This window comes from Phyllobates terribilis, unplaced genomic scaffold (genome assembly GCF_046119375.1).
Source record: "Phyllobates terribilis strain yellow unplaced genomic scaffold, ASM4611937v1 Scaffold_7__3_contigs__length_470593459, whole genome shotgun sequence".
NCBI classification, from domain to species: Eukaryota; Metazoa; Chordata; class Amphibia; order Anura; family Dendrobatidae; genus Phyllobates; species Phyllobates terribilis.
The window spans coordinates 307794234-307811070 of NW_027362767.1; the positions used below are offsets into that span (position 1 = coordinate 307794234).

The 16837-nt window shown below is 44.0% G+C and overlaps 1 long non-coding RNA gene across 2 annotated transcripts in view; it reads right to left on the bottom strand.

Moving 5' to 3' along the window:
• Nucleotides 1–372: 372 nt before the first annotated feature.
• The window catches only part of LOC141153196 (uncharacterized), a 32198-nt gene continuing 15733 nt past the window's right edge, over nt 373–16837 (bottom strand). The window contains exons 2-4 of one of the 2 annotated variants that reach the window (XR_012247256.1): nt 3103–3197; nt 2088–2241; nt 373–1918 (exon numbers count right to left, since the gene is read on the bottom strand). This is a non-coding gene — a long non-coding RNA (uncharacterized lncRNA). The remainder of the gene's footprint in view (nt 1919–2087; nt 2242–3102; nt 3198–16837) is intronic. The other variant, XR_012247255.1, reaches the window with a different exon arrangement.

Below are 16837 nucleotides of genomic sequence, written 5' to 3' on the forward strand. Positions count from 1 at the left end.
GCCCGTTCATCCAGAGACTGCCCCGGTCACTTGCCTTGACCTCCAGCCCGTTCACTCAGAGACTGTCCCGGTCACCTGCTGTGACCTCCTGCCCGTCTTCCCTGGTCGCCACCCGCTCCCTTACAAGGACTGCCCCCTTGTATAGTAGCTCAGAGGTTCCGCCTCCCAGACCCGTTACACTTAATTTTAAGGTACCTTAAGTACTATTAAACACATATTAAATCAGAATTAGATCCTGAAGTTTCCCCAGAAAAATTACACTTGCAGAGCAAAGAGCAAGAATTACACATCATTTTTGCATGTGTCAGGCAGATTGCATTATGACATTTGTGACATTCATAATTAGAAAGCCTTCTGATTCCGCTTTCCGTGGTGCAGGTGGTGCATCTCCTTCTTTTGGGAGGTGGTGCAGGTGGTGAATTTTCACTATCATCTTCTGGGCGGAATCTTTTGAGCTGAACTTGAAGGCGAGAGGGGATACCGATTGTTTTCATACTTCTACGGAGTGGTTCAAGCTTGTTTTCAAGGTAAATGACTTGTGAATTTATACCACCCAAATTCAACATGGCAAAAAATATGACCATTGGCCAGCGTTTGGTGTTTCTGCTGACGTTGAAAGTTGAGCACATCTGATCAGCTGTATCAACACCCCCTTTGGTTGCATTATAAAATGTAATCATCTCCGGTTTTTTTTGTGCCTCAGTCCCAGGATCTACAATTTTTTTTGCTTGTGGTACATAGGAAACCAAAACCTTTCCATTATGGAATGCAAACATACTGCTGTACTGTTGTCTCCCTTTCACACTTACAAACTGTGTAGGCAATTCTTTTTTATTTTTTCTTACAGTTCCAACATATGAAAGCTTCTGCATTTTCAGATAATCAATCAGATCACAATTTTAAAACCAATTGTCAGCTGTTATATTGCGACCCGATCCAAATAAGGGCTCAGCCAGTCTTTTTACAACATCACTGGGTTTGTTGCTTACACAGTAAGGACCTTCTGGTTGTTTTCCTGCATAAACTTCCAGGTTGTAAGTGTAGGTCTTACTGGCATCAACAAGGGCATACATTTTTATTCCATATTTGTTAGGCTTTGATGGAATATATTGACGAAAGGCACATTTACCATGAAAACCAGGGAGCATTTTGTCAATAGTGAGATTCTCCCCAGGGCAATAGCTTTTTTTACAGTTTTCAACAAATTTTTGGAATATATATATCATGAATTGGAGCAAGTCGGTCATGTGTTTTACGTTCGGTTCGGGTAGTTCTGTCGTCAAACCGAAGGCAACGAATTAGAAGCTTGAATCTGTTTATGGACATAACAAGGCCAAATTTTTCAACTCCATCCCCATCTTTACTCCAAAGTTCCTCCAAACTTTGTCTATTTGCCCTATAAGCTCCTGCAAGGTATAATAATCCAAAAAAAGCACGCAGTTCTATTTCATCTGTGGCCTTGATGGTTCTGTTGCAGATGAACTTGTCCTTTATAATGTCTATATATTGGTTGGTATATGTGACAATAGAGTCCAGAATGTCATCTGTGAATAAACTATTCCAGCATTCAACTGCAGTTTTTGCATTACTTGCAGTTCCTATAACTGCAGGAAGGTGAGTAATAATGTTTTGAGGTTCCCTACGTTTTTTCTGGAGTGGCTTCTTGTTCCATTGTTTTTTTTTATCTTTTCCCATATAATAAGATTCTACATCTTCATCCTCATCACTGTCACCATCTTGCTCTGTTTCAGAATCCACTTCACATACTTCCACCTCATCATGAGAATCAATCTCACTTTCCTCTCCTAAATCCTCATTCAGTGTGGGGTCTGCATCATCTAACAGCATGTTTGTTACTTCCTCAACATCAAGGTTTTTTGATAAATTGTACATTTTCCTCTCCATTTCAGCAGATAATCTGAAGCAAGAGAAGGAATATGTGTTAGGGAACTACTGTATATGCCTGAGCAGCACACTTTCTTTTTTAATCTGCTTTATTTCTATGAAATATCCTCACACTTTGTGCTATACATTCATAAAACAAGCTAAATAAACAATTGTGATGAATAAAAACATAAAAAACCAACCTTATTGAGTGTGACGTGTTCACATACAATGAGCCTGAGAGATTAGCGCAGTTATATCTGTCCTCCTGAAGCTCTGCAATCCAACTGTGGTATGAGGTTTCACAGAGCTGCTAGAGACAGGAGACTACCTGGAGGGAGGGGATTTCCTCACAATCTGGTGAGGAAGGAGAAATGAAAGTAAAAGAGATGTGCCTGTCAGGCCTATTGTATGTGACGGAGGGTTAAATAAAAAGAAATTATGATGAAGGATAAAGTGGAGGAGCTCGAGGATAAACTCGCGGGAAGGGCTGTCTAGCTCGGAGGTCCCAAGGAACAAACGAACTGCAGCCAGGCCCAGGTCGTGACTGATGCAAGTGTATAGGCTCTCTACATCGGCCGTGACCATGATCATACCTGGCTCCAAAAAAGACACCGTCAACCCTAGTGAGGACGTCGGTCGTGTCCTTAATGTAGGACGGAAGGGTCTCAACGAGTGGTCTCAGATGACTGTCCACATATTGAGAGATTGGGCCACAGAGACACCCCAGACCCGACACGATCGGACGTCCCGGAGGGTTGGCGGTGTCCTTATGAATTTTAGGGAGCAGGTAGAAGGTAGCCGTTTTAGGGAACCGTACGGTTAAAGCCTCCACAGTCCTCTTATCAATAATACCCCGCTCGCAGGCCCGGGCCAGGATTCCCTGTAGAGCAGTGGAGTAGGAGGCAGTTGGATTATATGACAACCTTGAATAGGTATCCCTATTTCTAAGTTGGCGTAGTGCCTCCCTCTCATATTTCTGGTGGGGCCACAGGACGATATTCCCTCCCTTGTCAGAAGGTTTGATGACGGTGTCTTTAAGTGATTGTAAATCATTTATAACTTGGCGTTGGGCAGAGGTTAAATTGTCAAATTTCCTCCGTGTGGAGATTTTTCTAAAGTCCTCTGTAACCAAATTTACAAAAATCTCCACTGCCGGACTGATAGACAAGGGAGGGAATCTCGTTGATTTGGGAATCCTAACCTGTGGTAACCCACCTGTAGAGGGAGTTGTTGGCTCTAACAAGAGGTCTTCTAGGTCTTGTAAGGCCTCCCTCTCCGCTGCTGTCATGGGACTCCCCTCACCAGCCGACCTGAAATGAAGTTTTTTAGAATTAGATTCCGGGCAAACAGATGGAGGTCCTTGAGGGCCGTAAAGTAATCAAAAGCATTCATGGGTGCAAATGATAGGCCCATACCAAGGACCTCCATCTGTGTCCCGGTCAGAACATGTGTAGTTAAATTCACGACACGGAGCCCTTCCTGGGAATCACAAACCTGATATGGAGTCCTGCGCTTTCTCCTACTGTCGGGTCTGGTCTGGATACGTTCAACTACTTGTGAGGAAGAACATCCCTGGAGGTTAACATTAGTGGTTGGTGTCTGATCCTCACTGGAGGTCCCAGAAGCGATCGAGGTGGATCTCGAGCGCTGATGTGAATTATTTCTGGATCTTGGTCTCACATTTTCCATTGGTGATCTCCACCTATAAATACTCTGGGTGAGTCTACCCTGAGAATCACGCTTAAATTTTTTGGTTTTAGTGTATTTTTAATTTCTTTGACAGGTTTTTGGCACTCAGCATCCACCTCCTCATTGAGCTTCCTGGTCTCATCACTAGAAAGGTCCCTCCTGAGCTGTCAATCTCTGACTCCAGATCAAGGAGGGACGTATCATCCTTTTCTTTCAAAAGATTCAAAAAGCCCAAAGAGCAGGTGTCCGCCAAGGCCTCCCACCTGTCTTTGAACGTCTCATCCTCAATTTTAAATGAGGGAAAGGTTTGTATCCGCAAACCCCTGGGGATCAGGGCCTTCTCTATGTACTTCGTTAAGAAGGCCCTGTTCCACCAGGTTCGAGTCCTTCGTTTGATCAGTGGACCAGATGACCTAACAGCTCACTACATACTAATGAAAGCTGTTGCTTCGGTGACTCCCTAAGGGAGAAGGAGTCTTTTATACAGGATGACTGCTAGCAAAAGGCTGAGAGACATCCAGCAGGTGAGATCATTATACTAAATGCCTCTCAGCAACAGGCTGAGGGCATTTACCATATGCCCCTAAAAGAGCAGGGGAGTGTGCGCACGTACTAGGCGAGCTGCCGGAAATCAGTACAGAGCAGGAAGCATGGACCATGCCATGGGGCCAAGGGCGGTGAGTAAGCCAACATTCCTGTATGGAGGGAGAAGGGGACAGCATGCAGAGGCGCAGGCCATTGCGCTACACTTGGTGACTTCAGTTTACTCCATTAACTTATGTTGAGTCCACAGATCGCCACAAATTTTGTACCTGCACAATTGAAGCACAGACTTGTACTGTGCAGGGCTTCGGGTAAAGGTCTGTACTGCGCATACGCCGGCATTGACTTCTCTTCCAGGTTAATAGGTGCTGATGCACCTGGTTATAAACTGTAGATAATAGTATCCCTATTCATTAATAAAGAGTTGGTCCTCACTTTGCAGCTATAACAGTTCCAACTCTACAAAAGTTTTTTTAAAGATCATAAGAGTGCAACTGTGGGATTTTTTGCTAATTTATCCAGAAGAACATTTGTAAGGTTAGGAAATGATGTTGGATGAGAGGGCTTGGCTTGGAATCTCCATTTTACCTGATTTTACTTGCTCCAAAAAATGTTTGATGGAGTTCAGGTCTGGGCTCTTTGCAGGTCAATCAGGTTCTTCCAAACTTCTACTTCCCTAGCAGTGCCTCAGTGCACCTTTGCTTTGTTTGATGTGGTGCAGTTGGAACAGAAAGGGACCTTTCTTAAACTATTACCACAGAGTTGGAAGCATATACAGTAGTTGTCCAAAATGTCTTGGTATGCTGACGCATCAAAAGGGTTTGTCAGAATTCCTTTTGTCCTTCTACAGTTTGACCACTAGTGAATGCTATTGTTCACCTTAATAATTGTGCTGCAATCCCACTCCTTACCACTGGAGGCTGCTGTTGTGCTCTGAAATTGCCCTTTATTAAGATGGCAGATTCTGAACCTGTGGGAGCCATCTTGTTTCCTGTTTGGGCCTACTTAAAGCCACATGAATCTCTCCCTCATTGCTTGAGTATTGTGTCTAGCTGTTAGCCTAGTTCCAGTCTTCAGCTCCTGAACATTCTTACCTATCTATGGATCGTTTCCTACAACTCCCTATGCTAACTCCAAGAACTTCTAGTACCGCTTGCTGTTCCTGCTCGTGCTCCTTCGGCCACTGGTTTCCAACAGTACTACACCAGTATTGTAACAGAGTTTTACAGGTACAAAGATTATTAAAGCATTTTAAAGCCTACAAAGAAACATCAGAATTTACTTACCATTGAAATTTTGCTCTTTTCCTGAACTGTCATTTGTACTGATTGACTTCTATCTCCATACTTCCTTCTAAAGTCTGTTCAAAGTAGAGATTTCCTGTCTGTGCTTTGAACAGTTCAGCCAACAGTTCTGCAGTGTACTCTGATTGGTGATGTTATGGGTGGGAAGAGCTAGGCCTTTGTTTCTCAGCAAGTTTACAGTGACTGGGGATGTGTACAGGGAGTGAGGGAAAGCACATTGTAGACTCCACGCAGAAAAAATATTCTTATTAACTTGTGACTTTGATAAAAAGGGGTGGTGCTGGGCATCAGATTACATTATTGTACTCATTGCTATATAGAACACGGAGCATTTGTGGAGCCATTGTTGTCACCTGGAAAATTATTGTCTGTAACTTTACTGACTGCAAGAGAGTGCAAGGAAAGCACACACTAGATGAAGTGAGAGGAATAATACAAAGGAAAAACTGTGTGTGTAGTGATGTATCCACCATGACACTGTATGGGAGTCTCATGATGGTGCTTTCCAGCAAAAGTGAGCAACCACTGAGGGGTGAGTGAGGGAGCTGTGGGACAGATACAATATATGTCCCTATCATTATTGATGTTTCACTAAACTTAACAGTTGGTACAATAGAGGAAACATTCTCCTGGCACTTGCTGAACCCTGATTCGTCCTTCATGCTGCCAGATTGAAAAGTATGATTCATCTCTTCACAGAACATGTTTCACTCCTCCAGAGTCGGGTGGCGACGTACTTTATACTACATCTAACACTTGGAATTGTGTTTGGTGATGTAAGGCTTGCAAGCAGCTGCTTGGCTATGGAAACCCATGCCATGAAGTTGTTGTTGCATAGTTCTTGTGCTGATGTTAATGCCAGAGGAGGTTTGTTATTCTTCAATTATTGAGTCATCATAGGGTCAGCGACTTTTATGCACTATGTGCTGTCTCTAATTTTACATCATTGGCCACTTCAGCTGAGTTGCTGTGGTTCCTGAATGCTTCCGATTTTCAATAATATCACCACAGTTAAATGTTGAATATTTAGGGAGGAAGACATTTTATGAACTGACTTGGTACAACAATGGCATCCTATTACAGTACCAAGCTGAAATTCAGTGAACGCTTTAGAATGAGCCATTGTTTCCACGCATATTTATAAAGTCAAACTGCATGGCTAGTTGCTTGATTTTATATACCGGTGGCCATGGGACTGAATGAAAATTCTGAATTCAGTGATTAATAGGTGTATTCCTATACTGTTGATCATATAGTACAGTCATGGCAGAAATTGTTCAAGAAAATAAAGCATTTCTCCTAGAAAATTATTGCAATTACACGTTTATTTCCTTTGTGTGAACTGGAACAACAGAAAAAAAACACTGAGAAAAAAAGGCAAATTGGATATAATTGGTTGCACATCCTTTGGAATAAATAACTGCAATCAATTGCTTCCTATTGCAGTTATTTATTCCAAATGGTGTGCAACCAAATATTAAGCTGAGTCTGCCAAAAATTTTGTCTGGCCTATTATTGGGGCTTTGCGTGAGATTGTGTCCAATTTGACTTTTTTTCTCTGTTTTTTGTGTTGTTCCAATAAACACAAAGGAAATAAACATGGGTATAACAAAATACGTGTAATTGCAATAATATTCTGCGCGAAATACTTCATTTTCTGGAAGAATTTCAAAGGTGACCACACTTTCGGCCATGACTCTATATGTATGTTTGTAATACAAAACATTGTTCACATTTGCACTGAAAGCTCCATTGCAAATTCCTCAAAACATTCTGGCGAAAATAGCATAACAGAGGTCTCAACGAACACACAGAATGAAAAATAACAAGAGAATTAAGCATCGCCTGATGAAGACTACGGTCTGGAGCGGAAAAAACGGTTTGCGATTTTGAACCTAAATAAAAGGTACTTACTTTAATTACTGCATCCTCACTTACATCATTGTCAGCACACCAACATAACCTTTATATTTTTAGACAATTAAGCAAGCGCACTGCCTTTAAAAGGTCATCCATGAATTTTTAATATTTGTACATGGCTGCTGTACCTGTGTTTACTTTCTAATTACTGTAACGTACACTTTATAAAGGCAATACCTTGCCCTCATTTCCTAGGAACATGCCAGATTCTGGTTAATATATAGATGTGATTTTTGCCACTAAGTTGTCAACAGTAAAATGTACATCCCAGAATCATTCAGCCTGTTATTGAGCACACATACAAGATAGAACACGGATGAAACCACTAAGGTTATCCTCACACGTTCTATATAAAATAAACACGTAATTTCAGAATATTTCCCATTGTGTTTAAGGGTAGCATAATGTTTCAGTGGTTAGCAGTGTTGCTTTGGACTGGGGTCCTGGATTCAATTCCCACCAAGGACAACATCTGCAAGGAGTTTGTAGGTTCTCCCTGTGCTTGAGTGGGTTTCCTCTTTGTTTCCTCCTACACTCCAAATACATACTGATAGGTAATATGTATTGTGAAACCTGATGGTGACAGCAATGATGCCTGTAAAGTGTTGTGGAATATGATGGTGCTGTATCAGAAAGTCTAGTGGAAATAATTGCAAAAAAAAAATGTGACAGGGCAAGCAGCAGGCATTAAAAAATTGAAAGCAATCACAGTTACAGCAGAATAGCATCTGTGTGTGAGTACAGCTAACATGGTCAGAACATCACATCTAAATGCCCATTTACGTGGAATGACCGACCGGCTGCACGATACGACTGCAGATCAGTAAACTTTCACTTATCAGTGGCCTTTTAAATGCATGTTTCCAGACCAAAGTAAAAGATACGCTCTGAACGATCTACACTAGATCACTCAGAGGGCATAGACGGACATGGTTCTCAGCAGTTTACACAGGACAATACACCGACAAGAGCAGTGATCTTTTCTTCTGCATGAGAGATTATTTCACCCGATAAACAAGCGTTTTGCTCGTTTATTAGGTGATCGGCAGCTTGTTTCCGTGGCAAGAAAATTGTGAAATTAGGGTTTTTAATAACGCTCGTTCACAATTATCTTGCAGACCCTTTAGGGTGCATATACACTGACTGATACGATTATCTAAACAGGCCAGCAAATGCCCACCACATGCTTGTTCATCAGGAGTAATGATTTTTAAGCTTGCTAAAAAATCACTGTCCTCATTAGCACATTATTTTGTGTAAACAGGACTGTGCTGAGAACAGAAAATTCTGTGGAATCCACCAGTCTAAACAGCTTATTAAGCAACCGCAGATCAGCTTCTGTATGGCCGATCGGCGGTTGTTTAACGTCCGCAATCGGCCAGTGTATATGCAGCCTAAGGCCACAGCCCCAGTATCAGTATTTGGTCAGCATTTTTTCTCAGGAGTGGGAGCCAAAACCAGGAGTGGGTGATAAATGCAGAATTGGTGACTTGTTTCTATTATACCTTTTCTCTGATTGTTCCTCATCTGGTTTTGGCGACCACTCCTGAGAAAAAATACTGATAGTGGGGCCGTGGCTTAAGGCTAATGTTTGATTCACAAGTCAGTTATTTTTTTAGTACATAAAAAGGAATAAATTTACCTGTCTAAATTCAAATTTTTTTCTATGCCGTTCAGGTGAATAAGCAAATGTGATTCATAACTCGGATCAAAATAGGGCATGTCTCCTTTTTTTAAAAGACATATGAAAAGGACCATAGACTAATTAGTATGTGTCCTGTCTGCAAAAAAAAAAAAAAATGGATAGAGCGCATATACAAAACTTGGATATGTAAATGGGGAATGAAACCACCATGTATTTTCAGCTGTCAGGTGAATACATTAATGAGGTATATGTCTGTCAGTGTCAATGATCTAGATCAGTGTTTCCCAAATTCCATCCTTACAACCCCCAACACACCATGTTTTCATAATTTCCTTAGTATTGCACAGGTGAGAGAACCGGCGTCAATTTCTGATGCCTTTAATAATAATTCTGTCACCTGTGCAATACTAAGGAAATCCTGAAAACATGACGTGTTGGGGGCCCTGAGGACTCGAGTTTGGGAAACACTGGTCTAGATGGATGCCTCCAGGGCTGTGGAGTCGGAGTCGGTGCTCATTTTGGTGGAGTCGGAATAAAATGGACCGACTCCAACTCCTAAAATCTATATATATAATCGTCTTATCCCGTCTGTCTGTCTTTCTGTCTGTCTGTGTGTCTGTCTGTTCAGGAAATCCCGCGTCGCTCATTGGTCCGGCAGCAGCCAATCAGCGCCGCGGGATTTCTGAAAAAAGATGGCGGCCGTTAGCGGCTCATCTGCGGGACGGAGCTGAGCGGCGAAGCAGCCGGGAGATGACCGGTGCGAGGCGCTCATCTCCCGGCCGGTACCAGCAGAAGGAACCCGACCGCCGGACCCATCTGCGGGACGGAGATGCAGCCGGGAGATGAGCGGCGAGAGGCACTCATCTCCCGGCCGGTAGCAGCGGAAGGACCGCCGGCGCCGCTGACCTCCATGCGGAAGGGAGGACCGGGGAGCGCCGCTGCCTGTGCGGATACTTCTGCTGCGAGAACCAGGGACAGGAGCGGGCGCTCGCAGCAGAAGTATCCCGACCCGCAGCGCCGCTCCCCGGTCTTCCCTTCACTCCCTAGCCGCTGATGTCCCCACAGTATCCGCATGGTGTTACAAAGGTCCCGACATTTGTGTTAAAAATCGCTGATTGGTCGCTGGCGCTGACCGCGACCAATCACCGATTTGGGCGCCAAATTTAAATATCGGCCGCAACCAATCAGCACAGCGGTGTTTAAATGTGGAGCCAAGATCGGTGATTGGTCGCGGCCGATATTTAAATTTGGCGCCCAAATCGGTGATTGGTCGCAGTCAGCGTCCGCGACCAATCATCAAAATAGTGTTTAACTTTGGCGCCAAGATCAGTGATTGGTCGCGGGCCAAGACAGCGACCAATCACCGATTTGTGCGGCAGATTTAAATAGCGGCCGCGACCAATTGGATGTCAGCGCCGCTCCCCGGTCCTCCCTTCACACCCTAGCCGCATGGATGTCAGCGGCGCTGCCTGTGCGGATACTTCCGCTCCGAGAACCCGGGACATGAGCGGGCGCTCGGAGCAGAAGTATCCCGACCCGCAGCGCCGCTCCCCGGTCCTCCCTTCACACCCTAACCGCTGATGTCCCCACAGTATTCGCATGGTGTTACAAAGGTCCGGACATTTGTGTTAAAAATCGCTGATTGGTCGCTGGCGCTGCCCGCGACCAATCACCGATTTGGGCGCCAAATTTAAATATCGGCCGCGACCAATCACCGATCTTGGCTCCACATTTAAACACCGCTGTACTGATTGGTCACGGCCGATATTTAAATTTGGCGCCCAAATCGGCGATTGGTCGCGGGCAGCGCCAGCGACCAATCAGCGATTTTTAACACAAATGTCCGGACCTTTGTAACACCATGCGGATACTGAGGGGACATCAGCGGCTAGGGTGTGAAGGGAGGACCGGGGAGCGGCGCTGCGGGTCGGGATACTTCTGCTGCGAGCAGTCGCTCATGTCCCGGGTTCTCGAAGCGGAAGTATCCGCACAGGCAGCGGCGCTCCCCGGTCCTCACTAATACGATTCCGCTCCCCGCTCCTCACCAATACGATTCGCTGATTGGTCGCGTGCGGAGAGCTCGACCAATCAGTGATCTTGGCGCTAAAGTTAAACACCGCTCTGCTGATTGGTCGCGGCCGCTGCCCGCGACCAATCACCGATTTGGGCGCCACATTTAAATAGTGGCCGCGACCAATCACCGATCTTGCCGCCACATTTAAACACTGCTGTGCTAATTGGTCGCGGACGCCAGCCGCGACCAATCAGCGAGCTTGGCGCCAAATTTAAACAACGCTCTGCTGATTGATCTCGGCCAGCGTCCGCGACCAATCAGCAGTATTGGCACAAAATTTAAACACCGCTCTGCTGATTGGTCGCGGCCGTCAGCCGCGACTAATTAGCGATTTTGGCGCCAAATTTAAGCACCGCTCTGCTGATTGGTCGCGGCCGGCGACCAGTCAGCGATTCTGGCGCCAAATTTAAACCCCGCTCTGCATCGCTCTGTTGATTGGTCGCGGCCGTCAGACGTGACTAATCAGCGACTTTGGGGCCAAATTTAAACCCCACTCTGCATCGCTCTGCTGATTGGTCACGGCCGGCGACCGTGACCAATCAGCAGTGTGTTGTTTAAATTTGGAGCCAATCTCGCTGATTGGTCGCGGTCGCCGGCCTCGACCAATCAGCAGAGCGGTGTTTAAATTTGACGCCAAAATCGCTGGTTGGTCGCGGGCGGTGGCCGCGACCAATCAGCGAACCGTGTTAGTGAGGAATGGAGAGCGTGTTTAAATTTGGCACCAAAATCGCTGATTAGTCGCGACCGCGACCAATCAGCAAAGAGGTGTTTAAATTTGGCGACAATACTGCTGATTGGTCACGGCCGCGACCAATCAGCAGAGCGATGCAGAGCGGGGTTTAAATTTGGCCCCAAAGTCGCTGATTAGTCGCGTCTGACGGCCGCGACCAATCAACAGAGCGTTGTTTAAATTTTGCGCCAAAATCGCTGATTGGTCGCGGCCGTCAGACGCGACTAATCAGTGACTTTGGGGCCAAATTTAAACCCCGCTCTGCTGATTGGTCGCGGTCGGAGGCCGCGACCAATCAGCAGTATTGGCGCCTAATTTAAACACCGCTCTGCTGATTGGTCGCGACTAATCAGCGATTTTGGTGCCAAATTTAAACACGCTCTCCAGTTCTCACTAACACGGTTCGCAGATTGGTCGCGGCCGCCGCCCGCGACCAATCACTGATATTGCCGCCAAATTTAAACACCGCTTTGCTGATTGGTCGCGGTTGCCGAACGCGACCAATCAGCGATTTGGGCGCCAAATTTAAACGCCGCTCTGCTAATTGCGCCCCGTCGGCCGCATACCTATTCTAGAATACCCGATGCGTTTGAATCGGGCCACCATCAAGTATATAATAAATTGGGTGCAGTAGATCAATGCAGTTTGTGGGGAATATTTTTAAAAATACTCTCAAAAGACGCATCATGTTTCTTAAAATGGATGCCTGCACACGTCACAGAGTGAACTATTTTGCCATCAATGTTCGATATGCTTGTGATAACAAAGAAATTGTTACCAAGACACTGGTAGTAAAAGATACTAAAGCTCATCACACCAGCCAGTTTCTCCAGGCATTAGTGGAAAAAGTTCTGCAAGATTACGAACTCAAAAAAGAACAGGTTCTTGCTATTGTAACAGACAATGCTTCAAACATGATAAGTACAATTAAACTGATGAATGAGAGTAATGAACAACAGATAGAAGAAAATTTAGGATTCAGTATGTTTGAGATGGAAGGCCACAGTGCTGTTCATGTAACTGAGGAACAAACAGATATTACAACAGAAGAACAGCAAAATTATACTTTAGAAATAGATGATCTTGTTGAAGCTGCTTCAAAACACTTTCCTAGTCATCACATGCGCTGTGTTGTGCACACGCTTCAGCTGGCAATAAGAGATAGTCTGCAAGAGGGACATGCTGGAAATCTGATTGGAAAAGTGAGGAAATTGGTTATTTCCGCCAGAACCCCTAAAATTGATTCCATCTTGAAGAGACGTGCTGGGAAAGGGGCAATTGTCGATCAAGCCACTCAGTGGGGCAGCACTTATTTAATGATTGAGCGATTGCTTGAACTAAAACCGTTTCTTATAGATATGGCGGACCCTCAGGTAACCCTAAATGAAGGTCAATGGATACAGGTGGCTGAATTGAAGGAATTTCTTTATCACCCATTTACCGTGACTAAAAAATTACAAGCTGAGCATTTAGCTCCTGGCATTTTCATAAGGGAGTGGAAGAACTTGCTATTTTGCCTGTCCCAAAGAGGAGGTTTAATCGCAGATGGCATTTCTGCTTCAATGAAACGGAGAGAGACGCAGCTATTGGAAAATAATTTTTTTCTGGCAGCTGTTTATGTGGACCCAAGTCATCGTATACTGCTTGATGATCAACAGCTTACTAAAGGAAAAGAAGCTCTGACTGAGGTAGCAGTTAGGATGAGTGGCCTACAGGAGGACTGCCAGGCGCAAGAGGACTTGGGTCCTGACAGTGCTACTGCTGCCATATCTTCATCCTCATCAGATGAGGAGTTTGACTTTGACAAGTATTTGGATGACATAGAGCAGGTAAAGAGTTGCCGCAAGGAAAAAGATTTCACTCCGTCTCCTATAGCAAGCAGATTGACCATATTTCAGCAAAATGTTTCACTTGCTCTCAAAGAAATAGAAAAATTCAACCGTTCATCAAAACTGACTGTGCATGAGGCAATTCCTTTATACCTGGAAATTGTTAGAGATGTTGCCCATGTGGTTGCGGCTTTGCCTCCAAACCAAGTTCGTGTAGAGAGGTTGTTCTCTAGCCTTAAAATTATTAGGTCAGATTTGAGGTTATCTATGAAGGAGGATCTGATGGAGGCAATACTATTTCTTAGAACAAATTCATAGACTGCACAAATGTTATTTAGTATGTTTTTGTTGAAAACTGTTTTTTGCCACTTACATAGTTTATTACATAGTGATTATATATATATATATATATATATATATATATATATACACAGTACAGACCAAAAGTTTGGACACACCTTCTCATTTAAAGATTTTTCTGTATTTTCATGACTTTGAAAATTGTACATTCACACTGAAGGCATCAAAACTATGAATTAACACATTGGACCATCATTTATTTTTCAACAGGACAATGACCCCAAACACACCTCCAGGCTGTGTAAGGGCTATTTGACCAAGAGGGAGAGTGATGGGGTGCTACGCCAGATGACCTGGCCTCCCCAGTCACCAGACCTGAACCCAATCGAGATGGTTTGGGGTGAGCTGGACCGCAGAGTGAAGGCAAAAGGGCCAACAAGTGCTAAGCATCTCTGGGAACTCCTTCAAGATTGTTGGAAGACCATTTCCGGTGACTACCTCTTGAAGCTCATCAAGAGAATGCCAAGAGTGTGCAAAGCAGTCATCAAAGCAAAAGGTGGCTACTTTGAAGAACCTAGAATATAAGACATATTTTCAGTTGTTTCACACTTTTTTGTTAAGTATATAATTCCACATGTGTTAATTCATAGTTTTGATGCCTTCAGTGTGAATGTACAATTTTCAAAGTCATGAAAATACAGAAAAATCTTTAAATGAGGTGTGTCCAAACTTTTGGTCTGTACTGTATATATACATATACCTACACACAATATATATATAATCGATATTACATAGTGTATTAAATATTTACAATTTATTACAGTTTTTTGTGTTCTAAAGTTGTATTCCAATAAATATATATTATATTCTATCTAAATATCTTGATTATTGTATAATAAAAATTATTAAATGTCTGATGTTCACATTGTACTACAATAAATTTTTCACTTAAATATAAGCAATATATGTGGGAGTCGGAGTCGCTGTAAGGGAAATTGAGGAGTCGGAGTCGTAGGTTTGGCTTACCGACTCCACAGCCCTGGATGCCACAACATCCATCCACAATACAGCCTCATTATAAATGCTCTCCTCAACATTGAAATTGCAACAGCAAGTAGAAGTCATGACATTCTGGAAATCACAGAATGGATAGACATGTTAATGATATGCAAATGATGAAAAAGAATAAAGCAAAATTGTCAAAACGCATCAATTTATTCAGTAGTGAGTATGAGTGCCATGTGTAGAAATGCCCGTATTTACATACTTCGGCTGCTATCAATGAGGTTATTAATGGTTGACGGAGGAATGTTCTGCCACGTTGATTGCACTTGGGCAAATCATGAAGATCCACTTCTGGCAGCTCTCTTTGCAATTGCTGACTGATGACGTCCCAGATGTGCTCGATGGGAGACAAGACCGGAGACTCTGCACGCTAAAGTAGTAAATTTAGACCACGGAAGCTGCTCACAGTAGTACGAGCAACATGTGGCCTGGTGTTGTGTTGAAAAATGGCAAAGGGAAGTGCCAGTAGCAGATCTGTATAAGTAGTTTGAATTGATATTTGGGGGGTGATAAACTCCATTTCACAGATATTACTTTGTTTGAAAAAAATAAGCCCTTATAAGACATCAATGGTAAAATAAAAACATTTGTGCTGCCTGAAGGCATGGATGAATATGACAAAAAACCCACAACATCAGCAAAGCCAAAACTGGATTATACAACCATAAGCATCCTTAGTCCTCCTTTGGAAATGGTGCATCTGTTAACTGTTTAAGGCTATGAGCCCACGTTGCAGAAATGCTCCGGATTTTTTCCTGAGTGTTTCTGCATCTTCCTGGCAGAAAAAACGCATGTGGATTGTACATGCGTTTTTCCTGCCAGGGACATGCGGATGTGAAGCATCTTCACATGCATTTCCGCATGCGGGTTATCAAATGCTTTCCAAGCGATTTTAGCATCACTTGGAAAGTGCTTGACAACTTGGTCACACTATATAAATCCATGCAACAAGCATGGATTTATATAGTGTGATCGAAAAAATGGTAAAAAATAAATCTATACTTACCTTCTGATGGCCCCTGCAGTCTTTATAAGATGCGTCCTGGCTTGCTGGCAGCTCGCGGTACACTAAAGGACCTGCCGACGTCAGCGGTCGCGTGACCCGTCACATGACTAAATGACGTCACGGCAGGTCCTTTTCAGACCATCGCGAGTTGCCGGCAAGCCAGGATGCATCGCTATGGAGACCGGGGCCATCAGAAGATAAGTATAATATTTATTTTTTTCTTTTTTTTACAGGTACTATGGTATTTGGGTCCGGAGGAGAGTCTCCTCTTCTCCAGACCCGGGTACCATCCGCACATTGAAACGCATGTTCTCTGCATGTACAGATGCAGTGATGCGGATTCCATGCGTTCCAATGCAAGTCAATGGAGGCGAAAACGCCGCGTTCACGCAAAATAATTGGTAGTGCTGCGTATTTTTCCGCAATGATAATCCGCAGCGGAAATTTCCGCATCATGTGCACAGCACATGCGGATTATCATTGGGGAACATTGCAGACCTTCTACCATGCATTTTTTAAGCGTTTCTGCAGCAGAACTGCCGCTGCGGAAACGCTTAAAAAAGGCATAGTGGGCACACAGCCTAAGAGCCCCATAGAACCCCCAAAAAATTGCTCGTGTGATATCGGCGCTGTGAATCCCAGCAGTCACATGACATTGTAATGTTATTTGACCGCTGCAGCCAATGAGAGGCCGCTGATTGACTGCAGCCTTCACTATTTCGTCAGAGCAGACGTCTTGTACTGGACAACCCCTTGAAGGATTCTTGCTGCAGATCTAGGTTTATGATTGGGAGTTTTAAGGCACGAGTGTACTAACAGAAGAGCTGTGTACCTTATATATTGTA